Source organism: Carcharodon carcharias, chromosome 3, assembly GCF_017639515.1.
Source record: "Carcharodon carcharias isolate sCarCar2 chromosome 3, sCarCar2.pri, whole genome shotgun sequence".
NCBI classification, from domain to species: Eukaryota; Metazoa; Chordata; class Chondrichthyes; order Lamniformes; family Lamnidae; genus Carcharodon; species Carcharodon carcharias.
Genome location: NC_054469.1, coordinates 144,580,235 through 144,598,068, shown reverse-complemented (window position 1 = coordinate 144,598,068; position 17,834 = coordinate 144,580,235).

Below are 17,834 nucleotides of genomic sequence, written 5' to 3'. Positions count from 1 at the left end.
AGCAGGCTTGAGGGGCCTAATGGTCCACTCCTGCTCTTATTTCTTGTGTTTTTATGTTCTAAACAGGGCTTTACCATTGATTCCTATTTAGTGAACTTTTCAGGAAAATGCATTTATATGAGTGCCAGGTAAATGTGTGATCAGGTTTGTTGCAGTGAACAGAGAAATAAGAAGTGTGCTGATACTCGTGCCTAATCATCTGCTTAACTGTAAACACCAGTAGAAGTTCAACAAAATGGGACTTCTGCCAACCATAGGGATGCACTCTTGACCCCAGTCAGGCTTTTAGTTGCCGGAATCATTTAGGTAAGTTTAGGGGTTCCATCAGCTTTGCCCAGGATCTGCCTGGGAGTCGATGGAAAATAGCTGCTGCAGGCACCCTCCCTTTGTTATCTATACCAATGCTGGATGCCATGGGCAAGGGCAATGCTTATAGACAACATTGCTTTGTATTATCAATTTGTTTTCGGGATGTGGGAGTTGCTGCCAAAATTGTGCTTATTGCCCATTCCTAGTTGCCCTGACATGGCGGTGGTGGGTCATCTCTTTGTACCGCTGCAATTATAATATTGTTCCCACAAAGGAATTTCCGAATATTGGCAAAACGAAATGGAAATGGGCAGGTGCACTTTGTAAATTGGATAATATCCTGGACAACATTCTATCAGATGGTTTATTTCAGTTGCTAGGAGACAAAATAGCTCATTCTTACATTTGTGGCTTGTAAGTTATCTACTCTCAGTTTATGGAATAAAAATTATCCAATAACATTCTGTACAGTATCTTCTATGTCTGTGGAAAAGCTGTCTGAGTAATACTTTTGTTTGCCTGTCATGCATTTTACGAGCAAAGTTTTAAAATGGTAAATTAATGAAATTATATTTTTGATCTGTTCAATTTTGACACATGGGAAGCAGACACAGAAAGTAAGACAAATATATTGCATACAACATTTCATGACAATATATTTAATCATATCCTGCCATTACTGCAGTCCTTCAATTGTATTTCCATAATATATACTTTACAGGTTGGATTTCTATTCCATATCATTCTTTCCCAATCTGTAGCTCTAATAATTTCATTATTTAGTGATCTCAGCATTCCCAGTGCATTCAAATTAGGCAAATTTGCACACTTCTCCAGAATCTTATTTTGTTAGAAAGAAAAAGAAAACCTAGAAAATGGGATTTGACAATTACTGGAAAAATCACTTTGGATTTCAAAGCTGATCGGGGGAAAGATTTCCATTCTTTCGTGAACTGTTGAATGTAAAGCCTTAGACAATGGACCCAATTCTATCATTTCATTGTGTACTGGTGTGAGTCACACCTGTTCTGTGAGGTGTAACCTTGGTTATTCCATTTTGTCCTACTTCTATGATTGGTAATAAACATAACTTTTTAAATTTGTTTAGACTTCTGACATCACAGCACTGGAATTCCTGAAAGGAGTATGGACCAAGTGACATTGCATGGTATATTGCAGGTTCTGTGGGCCAATCATACACTCGTAAAAGGCATCTTTATAACTATATTACCACTGAAATGAAATAAGGATAAATTAAAAATTTCATCTCATTCAAGACATAATTTTATCCATTTTTTGAGACAGTACAGTAGCTAGTGTTGGTGGTTAATTAAATTCACCAAAGTGATGGAATAATGCTGAGAACGGAGCAATTTCTATTTTTGTAATCACTTTTTGTATCAGTGGTGAATGACAACAAGCCAGATGCAGAGCGAAAGTCCCTTTGCTCCAAACCTATAATGTATTCTTTTTGAAAAATAGTTTGGTTAGATTGAGTTATATCAGTCCTCTTCACAATTGCAATAAACATCCTACTTAACAATGTCCAATAGAATGTGCTATTTGCACAATGTATGTGTTGTACTTCCATTTTTTCATAAAGAATTTTACTGTCTAATGGTGGTGTTTTCCAGAATTACGCCTGAAGTTACAAGCCACATTTACCAGCACTTTGTGCAAACAAGCACCAGTTTGAATAGATTTCCAACCACTGGTGACTCAAAAGGATTTAAGTTTTACTCTTGTATGTGGAATAAATTCAAGGATTTGTAACTATCCTTTACATATGATTATTGACCATATATTTTAAACCCCGACAAATCACCATGTACACTTGGCACCTCTAACTAGCCCTGGCGGTCAGCAGCCTATATATATATCCTCTGGATTTAAAGGGGTGAGGCATCTTCCCACAAGGACAGCATGCAGCTCTTTTCAGGAAAACAAAGTCTTGATCTATGTAAATTTCTCAGCAGATTGACTTGGAACATCTGATGCATGATGGTAGGTTTCTGCGCATCAGAATTCTAGCTGACTAATAAAATATGCACCTTCGCTAAACCTCATAAGAGCTCCCCTGCTGTTGAACCATTTTTAATTCATTCCTGTGACCGCCTTCCAATGACCTCTCTGAGCCAGATCACAAAATGTGAATTTGCACTGAATAATGTACAATTTTGTGCATTGGACTTAAACCCAGTTGAAACTTGGTTGATATTCATTTAACATGCTGAATGGTGGTAAAGCAAGACTGGTCTGGTCTGGATTAGATTTAAATGCAGTCTATGAGGTGAAAGGGCTATGAACTAATTGTACATCAGAACACATTGAAGTCTTTAAAGCAATCCTCAGCTGCACCTGGGCCCAGAATTAATTTAATACCTGCCCTTCATTGTGACATTCCAGGTATAACTTGCAAGAGAACAAAGGAGGGGGAATATAATAATTGAAAACATTTGCCTTCTGGTAAAACTTATTTGTGTCATGAATGGTATTCAAATGTGAAAATAGCAGTATTTAGATTGCAATACTGCAGTTACACACCAAACTGCACTTCCACATTTAAGCATAAATATTAGGGCCAAGTTTCTAAATATCGTGCCCCTTCTTTTGTCATAACATGGCAACAAAAACAAATTCACTCTGTGTTATGTTAAATTGTCAGTGTTATAAGTTCATTTGCGTACACACTGAAGAAAGTCAACTCCAGCAAGGTTAGTAATGTCTGGGAGGTGCATAATACCAAGTCAACTACTCTACTCTTTTTTATCTCTTCCTACATCCCCTCTCCCAAAACTTTGTTGTTATTCATTTTTATTCAAGCGCATAATTCGGGGAAGGTTCTATTACATTGGAAAACAGCAACTATAACTCCTTTATTCAAAAAGGGAAACAGACAGAAAGCAGGAAACTATAAGCCAGGTAGCCTAACATCTGCCATAGAGAAAATGTTATAAGTTATTATTAAAGGTGTGATAGTAGGCTACTTAGAAAAATTGAAGGCAATCAGGCAATCAGAGTCAACATGGTTTTGTAAAAGGGAAATAATGTTTAACCAGTTTATTGGAGTTATTTGAAGGAGTCACATGTGCTGTGGATAAGGAGGAACTGGTAGATGTACTGTACTTAGATTTCCAGAAGGCATTTGATAAAGTGCCACATCAAAGGTTATTGGAGAAAATAAAAGCTCAAGATATAGGGGCTAACATATTGGCATGGATAGAAGATTGGCTAGCTAACAGGAAGCAGAGAGTTGGCATAAATGGGTATTTTTCTGGTTGGCAGGATGTGACGAGTGGTATGCCACAAGGGTCAGTACTGGGGTCTCAACATTTTACAAATTATATAAATGACTCGGATGAGGGGACCGAAGGAATGGTTGCTAAATTTGCTGATGACACAAAAATAGTTGGAAAGTAAATTGTGAAAAGGACATAAGGAGGCTATAAAGTGACACAGATAGGTTAAGTAAGTGGGCAAAGATCTGGCAAATGGAGTATGATGTGGGCAAATGTGAAATTGTTCATTTTGGCAGGAAGAATAAAAATTAGGCTTATTTTCTAAATGGTGACAGATTGCAGAGCTCTGAGGTTCAGCGGGATCTGGGTGTCCTAGTGCATGAATCATAAAAGGTTAGTATGCAGGTACAACTGGTAATTAGGAAAGCCAATAGAATGTTTTCATTTATTGTCAAAGGAATTGATTACAAAAGTAGGGAGGTTATGCTTCAGTTGTACAGACCACATCTGGAGTATTATGTACGGTCCTGATCTCTTTATTTAAAGAAAGATGTAAATGGATTAGAAACAGTTCAGAGAAGGTTTACTAGACTAACCCCAGGAATGGGCAGCTTTTTTTAACTCATTCTTGGGGTGTGGTCTTCGCTGGCTTGGCCAGTATTTATTGCCCATTCCTAATTGCCGTTGAGAAGGTATTGGTGAACTGCCTTCTTGAACCTCTGCGGTCCATGTGGTGTAGGTACACCCATAGTGATGTTAGGAAGGGAGTTTCAGGATTTTGACCCAGCAACAGTGAAGGGATGGTGATATATTTCCAAGTCAGGATAGTGAGTGGCTTGGAGGGGAACTTCCAGGTGGTGGTGTTCCCAACTATCTGCTGCCCTTGTCCTTCTAGATACTAGTGGTTGTGGGTTTGGAAAGTGCTATCAAAGGAGCCTTGGTGAATTCCTGCAGTGCATCTTGTGGATGATACACACTGCTGCTACTGTGCGTCGGTGGTGGAGGGAGTAAATGTTTGGGGATGCGGTGCCAATCAAGCAGGCTGCTTTGTCCTAGACAGTGTCAAGCTTCTTGAATGTTGTGGGAGTTGCACTCAGCCAGGCAAGTGGAGAAAATTCCATCACACTCCTGACTTGTGCCTTGTAGATGGTGGACAGGCTTTGGGGAGTCAGTTACTCATCACGCAATTCCTAGAATCTGACCTGCTCTTGTAGCCACAGCATTTATATGGCTAGTCCAGTTCCTATGAGGAAAGGCTGAACAGGTTAGGCTTGTATCCACTAGAATTTAGAAGAGTAAGAGGAAACTTAACTGAAACCTTTAAGATTCTGCGGGGTCTTGACAGGGTGGATGTGGAGAGGATGTTTCCTCTTGTGAGAGAACCTAGAATTAGGGGTCACTGTTTTAAAATAAGGGGGCGCCCATTTAAAACAGAGCTGAGGAGAATTTTTTTCTCTCAGAGGATTGTGAGCCTTTGGAACTCTCTTCAGCAAAAGGTGGTGGAAGCAGAGTCTTTGAATGTTTTTAAGGCAGGGGCTGGAAGGTTATCGGTAGGCAGGAATGTGGAGTTGAGGTTACATTCAGATCAGCCATGATCTTATTGAATGGTGGAGGAGGCTCAAGGGTCCTAGTGACATACTCCTGCTCCTAATTCGTATGTTTGTGTGAAACAACACTCAACCTAGAATGGCGATGTTGGCTATTTTGCAAGAGATACTAATCCATGCTGTCGTGGAACAATGGAATTCCGCATTTGGGTATTAGTGCTTTACAATTGGGTTTCTAAAATACAATAAATCTAGGTATGCATTCAATGGGCTGAGGCTTGCTTGGGTCAGCCCCTAACCCAAACATCCAAACTGAAAGCAAACCATTTCACCCTACTAATCACTAGGAATGGGCACTGTTAACCATAAAGGACAAATCCCAAATCTACTTCATATCTTGATGTAAGCCAAAATGAAGTAAGAAAAATGAACAAATAGTAAAATGGTGTCATAATCTCATCATTTTCGCTGATGCCTTTATAAAAATGCAAATACAAATGCAAACAAGCAAGCCCCAGCCTGCTGAATGCATGCCTAAATTTATTGTATTTTAGAAGCCCAAATCTAAAGCACTAATACCCAGTTGCCAAGTTTCACACTATCGTAGCTTAGTATTTTCTGCAGAACAGCCAACCTTGCCATTTTAGGTTGGGTGCTGCATGGCTGAGGAGACCCAGGCCAGGATTCCACTGCACCACCATGACGTGTCTTCCCCAGGTGGAAGTGGCGAGCCATTTAAATCTCCATTCAGTTCGGTGGGACTGTAATATCCCATCGGGTGGGAGTGGCCTTAAAATCCTGGCCCTAATGTGGCAAGTTTCTGAAATGTCAGCATAATTTTAAATAAGAACAGATAAGTGGCAAGGAACATTTGCAGCACACAAATGTCAGGCAATGACCATCTCCAGGAAGAGAAAATCTAACCATCTCCCTATGATGTTCAAAGACATTATCATTACTGAACTCCCCACCATCAACTTCTTAGGTTTACCTTTGACAGAAGCTGAACTGGACAAGCCATATAAATATTGTGGCTACAACAGCAGGTCAGGGGCTGGAAATACTGTGGTGATTAGCTTGCCTTCTGACTGCCCAATGCCTTTCCACCATCCACAAGACATGAGTCAGGTGTGTGACAGAATACTTCCCAGCTGTCTGGATCAGTACAGCTCCAACATTACTCAAGAAGCTTGAGACCATTCAGGTCAAAGCAGCCCATCTGAAATATTCAGTCCCTCCACCACTTTCTCACAGTGGAAGCAGTTTGTACCATACACAAGGTCCACTGCAGCAACTTGCCAAGGCTTCAATGACAGTACCTTCCAAGCAAGCAATCTCTCCAAACTAGAAGAACAAGGGCAGCAGACACATGGGAACACCACCACCTGGAAATTCCCCTCCAAGCCACTTACCAATCTGACTTGGTAATATTTCGCCGTTCCTTCACTGTTACGAGGTCAAATTCCTGGAACTCCCCTCCTAACAGCACTGTGGGTGTACTTACACCACATGGACTGCAGCAATTCAAGAAGGCAGCTCACCACCACCTTCTCAAGGGTAATTAGGAATAGGCAACAAATGCTGACATTGCTAGCAATGCTCACATCCCACACACAAATTTTAAAAGGAATACTCTTTTATCTCTTTTTTCCTCTAGGAGCATGTGTGTGTAAAAGAATAAATGAGTTGCTAAGTCAATTGACGTTGGGGGACAAATGTTCCATAAGCTGAAACAGCATTTCATCTGCAAGAAAAATCCAAGTTTTCTTTTATAAACATTTACATTTCTAATACACAAAATGAAAAAAAAAGTTGATGACAGAGATAATTAAGTACAAACTTTCTGTGGGAGTCACATTACAATATGTTTGATTCAAAATGACAGTTAATAAATCAAAGGAAGACACTTTCCCGGATATATTTTCTGGAGCAAAATTACAGCATGTGAATGATATATTACTGACAGAAAGATGAGGGAAAGTGGAAACACTTATGTAACAAAATGTATTGAGAACATCTCAAACTTATAAAGGAACCAACCAGTTAGCTGAAGGGATAACTTTGTAACGTCAACATTGGAAGCTCAGATAACAGGGGTCAAATACTTCCCTGTTTCCATTTCAGATTTGATGAAGGGAGCTATCTGATGCTGGAAGCTTATGAACTAGAAAACTGGCAAGTATAGATTCCATATACTCCAGTCAAACTTCCATTTATTACCTTGGCTGAAACAATGGATGGTGTTTAAATGAGGCAACGGGGGTCTCGCCTGCCTGCTGGAGCCCTGGATCATTTATTTTGGGGAAGGCCTGCTGCATGATGTGCCAAATTTAACTGGCCAGTGGTGGGCCTTTCCCAGGACCAAGGATCCCCAGGGACGGAAATCCCATCCCTGAGACCTGCTGGCAATAAGAAGCTAACAACAGTTCATTGAAAGTAACACCAGTGGGAGCAGTGGCAGTTGCCAGCACTGCACCCAAGGAGAGGCCTAGGATCACTTAGGGACCCAGGACACAGCTGAGGGCGGGATGAGCATTGCGGGATAAGGATCAGGTTGTCAACAGCAAGGGGAAGGAGCTAGCTCTCAGCAGGCCCCTCTCCCCTCTTCCTGTTGCCAAGTCCCTCGACCAGCACCTGAGTGCCTTTGAACACACCAGATGGCAAACACATCAAGGTTTACTTTTTGGATTTCCCGTGGGGTGACTGCTGTAATATAAGGGGTTAATTCTAACTGTGATATGCTAATGAGATACAGTTTTATACATCATCACAGGAAGTGATGCAATGCCTCATGAGCTTGCTCTCTCTTGAAGACCCCATGGTAAGGAAGCCATAGTAAGTGATGTTCCAATAGAGTTAATGCTTTCCTTACCTCAGCAGACTCTGTAAATATTCTATGCTAGCACAACAAGACTGAAAATGTTATATGGTTTCAGCGAGTGAAAGAACAAGCATGGAAAAGACTCTGCTATTACCAGAAAGCTTTGAGCAGATCACAGGTCTCAACCAAGCAGAAGCCTGGCTCAATTGGTTCCGAATATTTGTTGGATATCGCAATGCATGAGGCCCCACTGCGAAGATCAGCATGGAGCAGGTCAGTATGCTATTATACACACAGGGTGGCTGTGCAGACAATATCCTTGTCAGGAAAGGGATTGACAAAGAAAAAGCTACGTATGATCAAGTAATAAAAGCACTTGATGCCTATTTCACTCTGCAAAAGAACACCACTGTCGAGCGGGCTAAATTTAACAAGCATTTCCAATGACAAGGGGAAAGTATTGATACATTTATAAATGATCTGTATAGACTTGCAAGGGATTGTAAATATAGCTGCTTAAAAGATGAACTAATCAGGGACAGAATTGTTGTCGGAATCTTGGATGAAGCATTGTCTGACCACTTGCCGTCGAGAGATAATTTAACCTGAACAAAGACAATTCAACTGAGCTGACGTGCTGAGGTAAGGAAGCAAGATCAGTCGTTGATTCAGGGTTACATGGAAAGCCATATCCCAAAAACAACTGACTCAGTAGACTATGTTAAAGTTAAAAGCAGAGAGGTGGCTGTACAAAAGCAGGGGCGGCAGGAAGAATGTCTGTCAACTGCTGTAACTAACTGTAATCAGTTTGGCGGGAAAAAACAGAGGTGCAAAAATTGTCTCACCAAAGAAGCCAAATGCCATTTTAGCACAAAAAAGAGGTCACTTTCAGGCTGTGTGCCTCACCAAGAAGCTTGCACAGAATAAGCAAAAGGAGAAGCCTTCAAAAGTTGGCAAGGTCCATGAAAAGGATGATACCATTCATTTTGAGATGCCTTATTTTGGGGAGATCCGGGAGCCAAGTGTAAGCTACTGGAGTGCTGATATCCTAGTTGAGTGAAACAAGGCACACTTTAAGTTAGGCACAGGTGCAGCAGTTCGGTTCTTTTTGATGCTGAACCGTGGTTGGAGAAATGTTCTCTTCAGCCATCATGCAAAAACCTACATGGCTTAGGAGGTATAGAACTCAAATTCATTGGACAACTGAGTGCAACCCTTCAATATATAGAGAGAGAAATCACTGAAACCTTATATGTGATAATGAACCAGAGCTGTTCACTGTTAAGTAGGAAAGCCTGTACCAACTTACATCTGATTTGCAGAGCAGAGAAACTGGAAAGCCAAGATGATCAGCCTAAAAACTTCAGAGCTGAATTTCCAGAGCTGTTCACAGGACTAGGAAAGCTGAAGACAGCATATCACATCACTCTCTGTCCTGAAACAAAGCCAGTGTGTCTGTTTAGAAAAGTTCCCCATTCACTCTTGCCAAAGGTAAAGAAGGGAATTGATTCTATGTTGACGTAAGGGTTCAATTGCAACAGAACCAACAAGCTGGTTCTCAGGGATGGCCCCTGTACCAAAACCCAACAGAGCTATCAGAATTTGCATAGAGTTTACCCATTTAAACAAAGCAGTTAGACGCAAAGTTCATCCTATGTCCTCTGTGGACGTGAGCTTAGTAATATTGGAAATAGTTCAATCTTCATGAAGCTAGATGCCAATTGTGTTTTTTTTTTGGCAACTACCCCTCAATGAAGAGTCTAAGAGTATAAACACTGTGGCTACAAGAGCAGGTCTGAGGCTCGGAATCCTGTAGTGAGTAACTCACCCCCTGACTCTCCAAAGTCTATCCACCATCTACAAGGCACAAGTCACGAGTGTGATAGAATACTCCCCACTTGCCTGGATGAGTGCAGGTCCAACAACACTCAAGAAGCTTGACACCGTCCAGGACAAAGCAACCTGCTTGATTGTCACCCCATCTACAAACATTCACTCCATCCACCACCGATGCACAGTAGCAGCAGTGTGTACCATCTACAAGATGTGCTGCAGGAATTCGCCAAGGCACCTTAGACAGCACCTTACAAACCTATGACCACTACCATCTAGAAAGAGAAAGACAGCAGACACATAGGAACACCATCACCTGGAAGTTTCCCTCCAAGCCACTCACCATCCTGACTTGGAAATGTATCGCCATTCCTTCACTGTCGCTGGGTCAAAATCTTGGAACTGCCTCCCTAACAGCGCTGTGGGTACCTACACTACAGGCGCTGTAGTAATTCAACAAGGCAGCTCAGCACCACCTTCTCAGGGCCAATTAGGGATGGGGGATAAATGCTGGCCTAGCCAGCAATGCTCACATCACATAAACAAATTAAAAAAAACCTTCATTGCACCATTTGGAAGGTTTTCTTTCAACAGATTATCCTTCGGCATCACATCAGCACCAGAAATATTCCACAGGACAATGTCAACTATCCTAGAAGGACTTGATAGAATCGCATGTCACATGGATATATGTCTGATCCATGGATCCACCCAGACAGTACATGACACTGTGTGAGCTGTACTGCAATGCCTACAGGAATCAGGACTTACACTCAGCAACAAATGCGAATTCTCGCAGCCGACTGTCAAGTTCTTTGGGTATATCATGGATGCGTCCGGTGTCAGAGTTGATCAACAGAAGACAAGAGCAATCAAAGAGTTCAAGGAATTTCCAGCATCTCAGAAGGTGACTGAGCTGCAGAGAATCATGGATATGGTAAACCAAGTTGGAAAGTTGAAACAAAAACAGAAAAACAGAAAAAGCCCCTATGGACTAAACGTCAACTCTGTTTCTCTCTCCACAGATGTTGTCAGTTTTTCCAGCATTTTCTGTTTTTGTTTCAGATTCCCAGCATCCGCATTATTTTGCTTTTACCCAAGTTGGAAAGTTGTTGTCTAACCTAGTTGTCATCAATGAGCCATTACTTCAGCTGTTATAACAGGACAATACATGGTGCTGGGAGGAAGCACAACAGAGGTTCTTTGAGAAAATCAAAGAGATGCTGATGTCGCCTGATATTTTAGCTCACTATGCCCCAGAGCTACCCACTATCATTGCTGCAGATCTGTGTTCTACAGGACTGGGAGCTGTATTCTTTCAGATACAGGTGGGCGGTAAGTGCAAACCAGTTTACTATGCATTCACTGACAGAGACTGAACAAAGATATGCAGTGATAGAGAAAGAACCGTTAGTCTTGATGAGGGTTTAAAGTTTGCAGATTATGCTCTTGGTCTCCACTTCAAGAAAGATACTGACCACAAACCCTTAGTGGCACTCTTAAATTCTAAGGAAGTAGCAAAAATACCTCCACGAGTACAACAACTCAGACTGAGGATGATGAGTTTTTGATACAAAGACAGTGAGGGTTCCAGGAAAACAGCAGACTACAGCAGATGCTTTGTACTGTATCCCAGTGCCAAGGCCTGAACAAGGTGATGTAGCCTATGTTGAAGAGGTAGAAACCTTTGCATCAATAACAACCACAACTCTACCAGCAGCAACTCAGCAATCAGAAATATACAGAAACTGATGAAAAATATGCTTAGGTCAGACAGTGTTATGTCAAAGGATGGCAAGCCTACATGCCACACAATCCCACTCTCAGACAGTACTATGAACAGAGAGGGCACCTCAGTGTGGTTAATGATTTACTCATCTGTGACGTGTGATTGATCAATCCGAGAATTGCGATACTCAATATACTACAACAATTGCACCAAGGACATTAGGGCACCACAAAATGTTGAGCCAGAGTGGTATATTCTGTTTGATGACAACAATTCTTAAAGTAGTTGGAGGAGATGATATCAAGCAGTATTACTTGTGCTATTCATCATCAGGACACAAGAGAATCATTGAGGTCATTTTCCTTCCCATTTAGACCATTGGAATGTCTTGGGATGGACCTTTTTGAACAGAAAGGTAAAACATTCTTAATTGTAGTAGACTACTATTCAGGACGGATAGAAATCAAGCAACTGGCGGATCACACTTCTGAAGCAATGATTACATTGCTGAAGGAGATATTTACAATACATGGAATCCCACCGCTTCTAATCTCGGTCAATGGGCCGCAGTTTGTCAATGAATGTTCCAGAGAACTCATGGCACTTTGTGGATTTGTCCATTCTACCAGTCCCCACCCAGTAGCCTCCTATCTGATTAAATGCCCCCTCATCTCCAAACTCATGTTGGGTGAAGACATTAAATTCTACCCATAGAGTAAAGGGTGACTTCACCTGTAATCTGCCCTGATTACAATGGATGAGGAACCAAATGGAACTCTCCTTTAAGCTCTTTCAACAGGATCCTGCTTTGTAAAAATGTGCTAAGCAAACATAAATTTATGGACTGAGTTGCAGGTGATCTGGAAATAGTACTGTTAAAATAATCAATTAGTCCAGAAGGGTAGAGGAAAAAGATAATTAGCCAAAGTGCATCTGGATATGCCACCAAGATTTTGATGTAGTTGAGTAATTTTTCCCCACATGTAAGCTTTATCATGTTTTATTGCTTTCAAAATAAATGGCCCTCACACTCTATCAAACAAATGATATGAAAAGGTTTTTTTGAGCTTTTCTATATGTTCTAAGACATTTTGAAGAATTTTTGCTTTGAGTTTGTAGCCTATTGATTCAATTTACATCAACTGTATCCAGTAAAATATTCTTACAGGACAAGTACATTAACATGTAAAAAGTTTTCTTCTGAATGGTATACTTTGAATAAAATAACCCTTGTTGTATTTCTTCAGCAATTCTTTCAGCACATAGAAAGCATTGAGGCTTTGGTAGCACAAAAAGCACATTCAAGGTGGAGTCACCCTGTGCTATATTAGTATGATTGTATGAATTGTCACTGAATGTGTCACTGAGTAGACCAATAAAAATGTTTATAGCATTGATACCTCAAAAAGTCCAACAACAGTTATGGAGTGCAAGTTATTTTGGTTGCAGCTAATGCCAGCATCCAGCTGTTTCATTTATGATTTAACATCTGGTTGCTCAAGGGAAAGTCCTTCTTGTCAGATTGTTCACTTATGCAGGATAAATAATTTCTGCAAGATCCATGCATGGTGAAATAACCTGAAATATCTGCCTAAATCTGTTATAGAAATAATCTTTCCAATACAATGTTCTTTCTATTGATGATGTTGTATTTTGTTAAAAGAAAATAAAATAGTGCTGGAATACCATAGCTCAAGGCACTGAATAGTCTCCTCCTGTTCATTTGTTTATAATGGCCCTATGAGGCTTGGGGAGGCCTTATGGTGCAGTGGTGGCATTCCTACCTCTAGGCCAGAAGCACTGGGTTCAAGTCCTAATTAAGGATTGATGGCCATGGAGGTGTGTTCATAACATGACCAAACCAGTTGATTGTCATCCTATAAATCCTTTCCATGTGCCTGATGGGAGGTGGTAAGAGTGGGAGAGTTACCTGGTCAGCCATACTGCAGAAGGCAATGACAAGCCAATTCAGTACTTCGTCAAACATAATCATAGACTAATCCAGTGGTGGAAAGATGGAAATTGAGGAATGCACAGTAGGCCAGAATTGGAGGAGTACAGAGTCTCAAAGGGTTCTAGGGGCTGGAGGAGGATACAGAAATGGTGGTAATGGCTGGAGTAGGTTGCAAAGATGTATTTTTATTATTCATTCAAGGAATGTTGGTTTCATTGGATAAACCAGCATTTATTGCCCAACCATAATGCCCTTGAGAAGCTGTTGATGAGCTGCCTTCTTGAACTGCTGTAGTTCATGGGGAGTAGGTACACTCACAGTGCTGTTAGGGAGGGTGTCCCGGGATTTTGAGCCACTCTTGGTGCTGAACATTGAAGTCCCCCAACCAGAGTACATTCTGTACTCTTGCTACCCTCTGTGCTTCTTCCAAATGGTGTTCAACATGGAGCATTACTGACTCATCAGCTGAGGGAGAGCAGTACGTGGTAATCAGCAGGATGTTTCCTTTCCCATGTTTGATCTGATGCCATGAGTCTTCATGGGGTCCAGAGTCGATGTTGAGGGCTCCCAGGATAACTCCCTCCCCATTATATCCCACTGAACTGTCATCTCTGCTGGGTCTGTCCTGCTGTAGGGACAGGACATACCCAGGGATGGTGATGGTGGTGTCTGGGACATTATCTGTAAGGTATGGTTCCGTGAGGATGACTATGCCAGGCTGTTGCTTGACCAGTCTGTGAGACAGCTCTCCCAATTTTGGCACCAGCCCCTAGATGTTAGTAAGGAGTCAATGACAACATGGTGGAGGCAATGACGTAGTGGTATTGTCACTGGATTAGTAATCCAGAGGTCCAGGAAGATGGTCTGGGGACCTGGATTCAAATCCCGCAGATGGTGGAATTTGAATTCAATTTTAAAAAATCTGGAATTAAAAGTCTAATGATGACCATGAAACCATTGTCGGTTGTTGTAAAAACCCATCTGGTTCACTAATGTCCTTTAGGGAAAGATGCATCTGCATCTGGCCTGCATGTGACTCCAGACCCACAGCAATGTGGTTGATTCTTAAAATGCTCTCTGAAATAGCCTAGCAAGCTACTCAGTTGTAAAAAACCACTATAAAGTAACAAAAAAGGAATGAAACCAGACAGACCACCTGGTATCAACCCATGCAATCTCCAGACCCTGCAAAGTCTTCCATAATAACATCTGGGGGCTAGTGCCAAAATTGGTAGAGCTGTCTCACAGACTAGTCAAGCAACAGCGTGACATGGTCACCCTCACAGAATCATACCTTACAGATAATGTCCCAAGCACCACCATAAGACATAGGAGCAGAAATTAGGCCATTCGGCTCATCGAGTCTGCTCCACCATTCAATCATGACAGATAAGTTTCTCAACCCCATTCTCCCGCCTTCTCCCCGTAACCTTTGATCCCTTTACCGATCAAGAACCTATCTATCTCGGTCTTAATTACACTCAATGTCCTGGCATCCACATCCTTCTGTGGCAATGAATTCCATAGATTCACCACTCTCTGGCTAAAGAAGTTCTCCTCATCTCTGTTCTAAAAGGTCTTCCCTTTACTCTGAGGCTGTGCCCTCAGGTACTAGTCTCTCCTACTAATGGAAACATCTTTCCCACGGCCACTCTATCCAGGCCTTTCAGTATTCTGTAAGTTTCAATCAGATTCCCCCTCATCCTTCTAAACTCCATCACGTATAGACCCAGAGTCCTCAAATGTTCCTCATATATTAAGCCTTTCATTCCTGGGATCATTCTCATGAACCTCCTCTGGACCCCCTCCAGGGCCAAAACATCCTTCCTGAGAAACAGGGCCCAAAATTGCTCACAATATTCTAAATTTGGTCTGACAAGAGCCTTATAAAGCCTCAGCAATACATCCCTGCTTTTATATTCTAGTCCTCTCGAAATAAATGCCAACATTGCATTTGCCTTCTAACTACCGACTCAACCTGCAAGTTAACCTTAAGAGAACCCTGGACTAGGACTCCCAAGTCCCTTTGCACTCCAGATTTCTGAATTCTCTCCCCATTTAGAAAATAGTCTATGCCTCCATTCTTCCTACCAAAGTGCACGACCTCACACTTCCCCACGTTGTATTCCATCTGCCACTTCTCTGCCCATTCTCCTAACCTGCCCAAGTCCTTCTGCAGCCTCCCCACCTCCTCAATACTACCTGTCCTTCCACCTATCTTTGTATCATTTGCAAACTTAGCCAGGATGCCCTCAGTTCCTTCATCTAGATCATTAATGTATAAAGTGAAAAGTTGTGGTCCCAACACTGACCCCTGCAGAACTCCACTAGTCACTGGCCGCCATCCTGAGAAGGACCCCCTTATCCCCACTCTCTGCCTCCTGCCAGACAGCCAATCTTCTATCCATGCTAGTACCTTGCCTCTAACACCATGGGCTCTTATCTTACTGAGCAGCCTCCTGTGCGGCACCTTGTCAAAGGCCTTCTGGAAGTCCAAGTAGATAACATCCATTAGCTCTCCTTTGTCTAACCTGCTCATTACCTCCTCAAAGAATTCTAACAGATTTGTCAGGCATGACCTCCCCTTGATGAAACCATGCTGAATTTGCCCTATCTTACCACGTACTTCCAAGTATTCTGAAATCTCATCCTTAATAATGGACTCTAAAATCTTACCAATGACCGAGGTCAGGCTAATCAGCCTGTAAGTTCCCATCTATTGCTTCACTCCCTTCTTAAACAGGGGGGCTACATTAGCGATTTTACAGTCCTCTGGGACCCTCCCTGACTCCAGTGATTCCTGAAAGATCACCACTAACGCCTCCACTATCTCTTCAGCTATCTCCTTCGGAACTCTGGGGTGTAATCCATCTGGTCCAGGTTATTTATCCACCTTCAGACCTTTCAGTTTTCCTAGCACCTTCTCCTTAGTAACCATCACTATTCATGGGTGTGTCCTGTCCTACCAGCAGGGCAGGCAGCACAGGGGTATACAGTCAGGAGGGGGTTGCCCTGGGAGTCCTCAACATCGACTCTGGACCCCATGAAGTCTCATGGCATCAGGTCAAACATGAGCAAGGAAACCTCCTGCTAATTACCACATACTGCCCTCCCTCAGCTGATGAATTAGCACCCCTCCATGTTGAACATCACTTGGAGGAGGCACTGAGGGTAACAAGGGCAGAGAATGTACCCAGAGAATAGATTTCAATGTCCATCACCGAGAGTGGCTCGGTAGCCCCACTACTGACCAGGCTGGCTGAGTCCTAAATGACATAGCAAGAGGAAAAGCATACTTGACCTCATCCTCACCAACCTGCCTGCTGCAGATGCATCTGTCTATGACACTATCAGTAGGGGTGACCACCATACAGGCATTGTGGAGACGAAGCCCTGCCTTCATCATGTTCTGTGGCACTACCGCCGTGCTAAATGGGATAGATTTCGAGCAGATCTAGCAACTCAAGACTGGGCACCCATGAGGCGCTGTGGGCCATCAGCAGCAGCAGAATTGTACTCAAACACAATCTTTAACCTCATGGCCCGGCATATCCCCCACTCTACCATTACCATCAAGCCAAGGGATCAAACCTGGTTCAATGAAGAGTGCAGGAGGGCATGCCAGGAGCAGCACCAGACATACCTAAAAATGAGGTGTCAACCTGGCGAAGCTATAACACAGGACTTGTGCATGCCAAAAAGCATAAGCAGCAAGTGATCGGCAGAGCTAAGTGATCCTACAACCAATGGATCAGATCTAACCTCTGCAGTCCTGCCACATCCAGTCATGAGTGGTGGTGGACAATTAACTCACTGGAGGAGGAGGATCCACAAATATCCCCATCCTCAATGATGGAGGAACCCAGCACATCAGTGCAAAAGATATGACTGAAGCATTTGCTACAAACTTCAGCCAGAACTGCTGAGTGGATGATCCATCTCAGCCTCCTCTGGAGGACCCCAGCATCACAGATGCCAGTCTTCAACCAATTTGATTCACTTCACTTGATATCAAGAAACAGTTGAAGGCACTGGATGCTGCAAAGACTATGGGCCCTGACAATATTCCAGCAATAGTTCTGAAGATTGTGCTCCAGAACTTACCGCACCCCTAGCCAAGCTATTCCAGTACATTTACAACACTGGCATCTACCTGGCTATGTGGAAAATTGCCCAGGTTTGTCCTGTACACAAAAAGCAGGACAAATCCAACCCGACCAATTACTGCCCCGTTAGTCTACTCTCGATCATCAGTAAAGTAATGGAAGGGGTCATCAACAATGCTAACAAGTGGCACTTGCTTAGCAATAACCTGCTCAATGACGCTCAGTTTGGGTTCCACCAGGGACACTCAACTCCTGACCTCATTACAGTCTTGTAAACATAGACAAAAGAGCTGAAA